The sequence below is a fragment of the Macrobrachium nipponense genome, chromosome 5 (genome assembly GCF_015104395.2).
Source record: "Macrobrachium nipponense isolate FS-2020 chromosome 5, ASM1510439v2, whole genome shotgun sequence".
Classification (NCBI taxonomy): Eukaryota; Metazoa; Arthropoda; class Malacostraca; order Decapoda; family Palaemonidae; genus Macrobrachium; species Macrobrachium nipponense.
The window spans coordinates 121,048,442-121,055,870 of record NC_061107.1 but is presented as its reverse complement, the minus strand read 5'-3'; the positions used below and the strand labels follow the sequence as shown (position 1 = coordinate 121,055,870).

The following is a 7,429-nucleotide window of genomic DNA, read 5'->3' as shown; positions in this document are numbered from 1 at the left end:
GTCATCCATATATACATTGAACAGGTAAGGTGAAAGTAACTTCCCTGTCTCACTCCACATGAAGTGGAAAATTCACTCGAAAAATACATGGCCCCATTTGACAATCATTTGCTGATTTTATACCACTCACCGAGCAGTTTAATAATATAGCAAGGAACATTTCTTTCTGACAGTACTTCAAACAACATCTTATGAGACACTTTATCAAAGGCTTTATGACATATCAATGAAACAAGCAAATACAGGTGTTTTACGAGCATTATACTCCTCGGTTACGTGTTTTAAGAACTATGAACTGGCATTTCCGTTCCATGATTGGATTGTAAGCGAACTGGTTGTCACTTGTCAATAAGTGCTTTTTGCATCTCTCCAATATAATCGCTTCCAAACTTTTGAGATAACAGTGGCTAGAGCAATCGGCCTATAATTGGAAATGTCACTGTGGTCCGCATTTTTATCTTTAATCAAAGGAGAGAGTATACCAGAATAAGAGCTCTCGGTAAGTAGGAATGACAAAAACAGGAAGTGACGAATAAACAAATATTACAAACGAATATTACAAACAAATTCCTAGTTTCCAGCTGATACAATCATCAAAATCTTTTTCACTTAATTTCACCAACAGAAGTGAATTTTGTTGCAATGCAAAATGTACTATGCCTTGGTTCAAAACAATTGACTTGTTGTTTACTAGCATTGGGAAAGGGTAAATGGAAATTAAGTTATTAACTTCATTATTGTTGAATGGGATCACCAACACAATGTGATCAGAAACCCGCTTTACACTAATCAAGCTATAGTAAGTAAGAACATCTTGCACCAGCGGTTTGAAGTGATGATCTAACATACATTTTTCAATTACAAGGTGCAACTCACTAGGACTGATGAGGTATGGTGATAAAAGGTTTTTAGCGGCTAACATTACTGCATTTAGCATTCCTTATGATTCAACAAAAAGGTTTCTGTTTCAAATAATAACTGAGTCACATACTGTGACTTGCTTAAGTCATTTAACTCTGTAGTAATATTCTGAGCCATATTGTTTACAAAGTCCTTTAGTTTAACAATCAAATCTTGGTTCTTGTTAGTTGCATCAATGACCTTAGTCATGATGGTACCTCGTTCCGCGGCCCATAACTCTAATTTTTCTATTCTAGCCCTATCTTTATCTACATCACCATCAGTAGCTACACCAAACAAAGTGTTTAAGGCTGTGCCTATAAACGGTAAACAACGATCTTTTGTTAACCCTCTTGGGTAATACTTGACTAACATCTTCCCTAAGCTTTAAAAGAATAGAATTGTTTTGGTTATTAGACATGAGACTTTCAATGTTAGCCATTAAACTATGAAGCTCTTGTTGCTGTTCTTCTACTGTTGTAATGTTGATGGTTACAACCGCTATGTCGTGTATCATCTTTACATGACCATGTTCTTTTAGGATTGCTCCCTTCTTGATTTGCAGGAGGGAGATGCAGATATCGCTCACCATGAGCCATAGTGTAATCCATTTCCTGCAAATATATTCTAAGCAGTAAACCTTATACAACAATGTTATTGACCTGTTGCACTTGGTCATATCTTTTCCTTAAATTGTATCTCGGAGTCACTAATGCTGATGAAGTATGGGAATCCTTTACGTTACTGTTTTCCTTACTACTTGACTCCTTTAAATCTTTAAAAATCTTTAAATGTTCTTCTGACCAAATGTCGGAATGTACTATTTTAATATGGTTCCAATGTGCAACAGTTTCACTTAAAGTTGATTCATGCATTAGCTTAAATTTATTTAACTTTAATCTTTCTATTACTCTATATGGACCTTGAAATTTAGGACTTACTTTAACATTAGGTCCTTCAACTTTGTGATTAAGTACATATACTTGTTGACCTATTTTTAATTCTGGGACTGTTGATTGCTTATTGTAATACTTACTAGACTTTTGATGTAACTCCTTCATCGAGCCCTTGTGCCTTTTACGGTCTCGAAAGTCCGTCTTGTTTTCCATGCAACGTAGTCTTCATAATTATAAGTATATCTTGGAGGGGACGCTTCGTCTAATAAAGTATTTGGCATTCTTTTCTGATAACCATATAACAGAAAGTGTGGGGTTTCCCCAACAGATTCATTTACAGTGTTATTAATAGTGAACTGTACGTCTTCAAGCATTAAGTCCCAATCTTCAGTCTGTGGAGTTACTAAAGTTTTCAGTACATCCTTTATCTTACGATTTGTTCTCTCTACTGCTCCATTAGAGCTTGGTTTATAAGCTGTAACCTGACACTTGTTAATTTCATAAAACTCACACAATTTCTTCAAAATGTCACTAGTAAATCTCCTGCATTATCAGATAATAATGTTTGAGGGCCGGATAATGTCTAGTAATTATTCTAGATTTCAGAGCTTCTGCTACAGTAGTTGCTCTCTGTTTCTGACTGGAATGATCTCAACATATCTAGTCAAGTAATCTATGAAAACTAAAATCTGACGATTACCTCTAGTTGTGTTTGGAAATGGACCTACAAAATCCATTGAAACTACTTGAAAAGGAGTTATTCTGATGGATATTTCTCAAGAGGGGCTTTTACATTAACGTTACCCTTGTGTACGTTACAGATATGACAATTTTCAACAAATCTTTTAGCTTCTTCATTGCAATTCGTCCAAAAACCAAAAAAATAGTTTCTAGTGACTGTTCTACATGTTTTCTTTATTCCAGGATGTCCTGACAACTTGTAAGAGTGTTAGTTCTAATACTTCTTTGGTTAGTGTGTTAGGTACATACAATCGTGAACAGCATTCGGTTCATCTGATGTTTTATATAGGAATTCCATTAATTAACTGAAATTCAGACTGATCATCCTCATTTTGCATTAATTTACCCACTATTTTTCTAATGTTAGCATCTTTTTGCTGTTCGATCTGAACTCTTTCTAAATCTAGATCTATGATCTGACAACTAAAAACAGAAAGTATTAGTTGTGATTTGTTTCTCGTTTTCTTCTTGCGACCTTGACAAAGCATCTGCAATAGTGTTATATCTTCCTGGGATATATCTAATTCTGGGGCAAATTCTAATACACTTATGAACCATCTGCTAAACTTCATATTATTTGTGAATGCTCTTTTCTTAAATAGATCACAAATAGTTTGTGATCTGTAAGCACATTGACTTTATGTCCTAGCAATATATGCCTAAACTTCACGTAATCCCCAATAAAGAGCTAAGCCTCTCGTTCGGTAGTGCTATAATTTCTTTCTGCAGCATTCAAAACTCTACTTGCATAATATACTGCTCTCATTCTGGTTTTTCCTTGTTGCATTAAAAACTGCACCTACACCTGTACTAGAAGCATCGCAGGCTAAGTAAAATTCTTTTGAGAAATCTGGATATACTAAATTGGATTTCTTGTCATCATTTCCTTGAGTGTTTGGAAAGCTTTTTCATGTTCTGGCTTCCATTCATAAATTACACCCTTCTTTGTTAAATCTGTTAATGGTTTGGCTACAGTGGCAAATCCCTTAATAAAAGGGCGATAGTAGCCAACCATACCTAAGAATCTTCTTAAGGCTTTCAAGTTACTTGGGGCTGGCTATGCTACAAATTGACTTTATTTTCCCTTCCTGCATACGCAGTCCATTTTCACTGATGACATGTCCTAAATATTCTAATGATTTCATCATGAATTGACATTTCTTAATCTTTATCTTTAATCCTGCGTTCTTTAGTCTTTCTAACACTGTTTCTAATGTCTTAAAGTGAACTATCCAAGTCCTTACTAGAAATTACCCACATCATCTAGGTATACTGAAACATCCTCTATGTCTCCTAAGATTTGGAGCATTAATCTAGTAAATGTTAGTGGGGCTGATGTAAGACCAAAGGGCATGACTTCAAACTGTAAATGTTCCTTATGAGTACTAAAAGCTGTCAAGGGCTTGTATTCTTCGTCTAAAAGGTACTTGCCAATATCCACTAGCAAGTCTAATGACGTAAATATCTTTGCTCCACCTAATTGAGCTAACATATCATTATCAAACTGGCATTGGCATCCTATCTGGAATGGTGTGTGAATTTAATTTCCGATAATCTATTACCATTCTCCAAGTGCCATCTTTCTTTGGAACTAGTAAGAGAGTGAATTATATGGTGATTTAGAAGGTACTATTACACCATCTTGTTTCATTTCTTCAATTAACTGATCTACGATCGGTCGTTGACTGATGGGTAACTTATAGTTAGGGATATAAAATGGTTTAGTTCCATCTTGTATTAAAATCTTATGTTGCAAAGTATCTGTTCTGCCTAACTTATCTCCTTCTAAGGCAATGACATCTCTATACTTTTTTCCAATATTTGTAATAGTTTAACTCTATTCTGAGGAAAGTCTGTATTATTTACTTCTTTATTTAGAATTGAACTCGGTTCTGTGTTAGAGAAGAATGCTTTTTCACTTAGTGTTAGTAAAGGATTATTCACTACAATTCCTGTACAAAATTCTATACCAGGTCTTAGTATTAGTCTTTTGTCTGAAAAATTCTGGACGTATGTCTCACAGTTATTACCCTTCACGTGAACTAGAGAATTGTCCATCCTAACAAAGTCAGGTAAGTTTTCATTAGTTAGCATTACGTCTTTTTCATGCAAGTCTTCGTCTGCTTTAGCCCTAAGACAAACTTTGGTTAGACATTGCGGGTACAAAACTACTTCTCTATTAATAGTACAAATGTGACAGTATGGTCATCTGCAGTACTGATTAAACATATTTCTTCGTCATCTCGTATCTCTGAGAAATAACAGACATCTGTTTCATCCGAATTTTCATCCAGTAGTATTGTTGAGTTTTTAATTCACCCTTATTTATTGTTTCCTAATAGCAGGACTTCATTGATATATTTTTCTTCTTTATTTTCATCCATTATAAGATATGTACAATCAATTCTGATTTCATCTTCATAACATTTGTTCGCATGCATTAATATGTTCCGCGGCAATAAAATTGTTCAGCTGCGTAAATTTGTCAGATGTCAAAGCTCTGTTCAGAATTCTGAGTATCAAGGCTTGCATTGTAATATTATTTATTTGTGCACAATCTATCATAGAATCCTTCCTGGCTAAGGACATTTCTTGTAAGTTATTATTTCTACCACTTATTCCTCTAATATTTGTGCTAGCATTATTATCTATCTTAGTTTCTTGGATGTTCGCTTCTCTAGAAGATGTCGTCTCAGATAAATTGATCATTATGCAAGACTTTCCTTCTTCTAGCTGAAAACAAACATTTTCTCTATTTCTGCGTGGTAAATCTATTTATTTTCTCCACAATCTAACATTATTCTACATCTCCGCATAGCCTTATATGAAAACAGCGCTTGCGTAGGATAAAACCTTTCTTCTAATATACTACAAAATACTTCCTTAAAAGTTTTGTCTAAAATCTCTATGTCCAGTGTGACATTGCCTAGCGCCTTTATTTGTTTCCCGGCTATTGCTTTTATAATTCTACCAGGACCTTGTTTTCTTTCTATATCTGCAAAGCCTAAATGTTTTGTTAACGTTTGTTTATCTATTATATTTACTGTACTGCCTGTATCTAAAAGGATTGAACATGGTTTATTATTAATTCTGGTTTGGATGATAGGTAAATCTTCTTGGCATATTCTTTATCCTTTACTGAAAATACTATCTCCTTATTTACTTCAAAAGGAAACTTGAAATTATCTTCTGACCTACCGTAACTATTTCGTTCTCATTTTCTACTGGTAAGGAAGCTTTCTCGTGTATTACCCTCTTCTGTAATTGTCACTGAGTCTGATTGTTATTTTGGGGTGTATTACTTTGGGCATTATGGTTTAGTATTGGTATTTCTGAACCAACAATTTTGTTTGTAGGTGACCTGTCCTATTACAATGAGAACAATCTCTTGCATACTAACTAAATCCTTTGTTTTTGTCATGACTAAATACATCAGGATCGCCAATAACTACGCTGGCTCGTTTCAAATCTGTGTTAAGTTACGGATTGCGTTTTCGACGTCCGTATGTAAATTTGCGATACTTTCCCCATCGTATTTCTGATGAAGGAACCGGGAGAGGTTGTACCATTTATCCCTTTGATAAATGGGCTCCCATAATTCTAGACACACCTTCTTAAATTCAGCGAAGGTCGGAGTCTCCTGAAACTTAGGGACGTGAGAGTGCGATGTGCATCCCCCGCTTTTCGGAACTAACATAGAGTAACGCTTCATCTATTTTCTTGCGTTCATCTTTAATTCCACTAGCTGAAATTCGACTTTCAGTCTCTGTTATCCACTGAGATACTGTATATTCTTCTAACTTAATTTTGTCAGGATTACCCTTTTCTACCCTACCCCAAAAGCGTGTAGCCTGTGTTATTACGGCGGCCTGTGCCATTCTAGAGTACCTAGTTTGTACTTGCAATGGGTTAGGAATGTTATTATGATTAGTAACAGTCACACTAGTCGTGGGTCTATTTGCTACTGTCGAACTCGGTATTCTGGTTGGACTTTCGCTATGTGATTGTCGAGTATTTAGTCTCGAGCGTCTGTCAGGAGTTGGACGTAGGCTATAATGACTCAGATCGGGAGTTCTGCTTCTTTGTAACCTAGTAATAATTTCGTTAAAGTTTTTATTCATATCAACAGCATTAGATTAGATACAATTTAAAAAATAGATGCATTGTTGTACTTACATTATCTTCATACTGAGTCTGTCTTCCTTATTGCGATTCCTAGATTCCTATCTAATCTTATTTCCTAGTGTTTCCTTCCTTCAATCTGGAAAAACATTAACATTAGTGTATTGCCGTTATTCCTTATTCACACCACTGCACTTTGTGAACTGAATGACAATATCTTTATTGTTCTAGATTTATCACAATCAATGAAGCAAAAAAAAAATTATTTTATCTTGCAACTTTACGGCAAAGAAAATTTTATCTCAAAACTACTTGTTATGAATTATTTTATAAAAACATTTTTATATTATCGCAGTGTGTGATTTTTCTATTTTGATTTATTTTCAGACGTTAATCTATCAGGATACTTTAAACTTTTCTTCTTGTCGCTTGTTGCCGATCACTTCTGCGTCGTCGTCCGTCTCTGCCTCTGTTTCACTTGTTGTGGCGTTGTCCGTGCGCTGCCGTCGTTCCACGACCACGGTTGGTAGTCCAGTGCGCTGCCTTGTCCATGGGAAAAAACTCAGTAGCGATGTATGGAGAAATGGCGCTATCTCCAGGATTTATGATAGTTTAGCGCTCACAGGTTGATTGAAGAAATCCGTCGTCAGTCCTCGCTGCGTTGTATTCAATCTTCTTTTATCCGCCTTAATGTGTTTTTTACGTATTCCTTGGTCGAGTTTATGGCTTAGGAATGCTGGCTATCCTTGTTCAGTATTCTCTGACGATTT

General features: G+C 35.3%; 1 long non-coding RNA gene across 1 annotated transcript; it reads right to left on the bottom strand.

Annotated features, from left to right (window-relative positions):
- Positions 1-972: 972 nt before the first annotated feature.
- On the bottom strand, positions 973-7,137 carry LOC135215181 (uncharacterized). The gene is made up of 3 exons (XR_010314607.1): positions 7,067-7,137; positions 6,714-6,798; positions 973-1,514 (listed from the first exon to the last, which is right to left on the bottom strand). It is a non-coding gene; the product is annotated as an uncharacterized LOC135215181 (long non-coding RNA).
- Between the last annotated feature and the right edge of the window lie 292 nt (positions 7,138-7,429).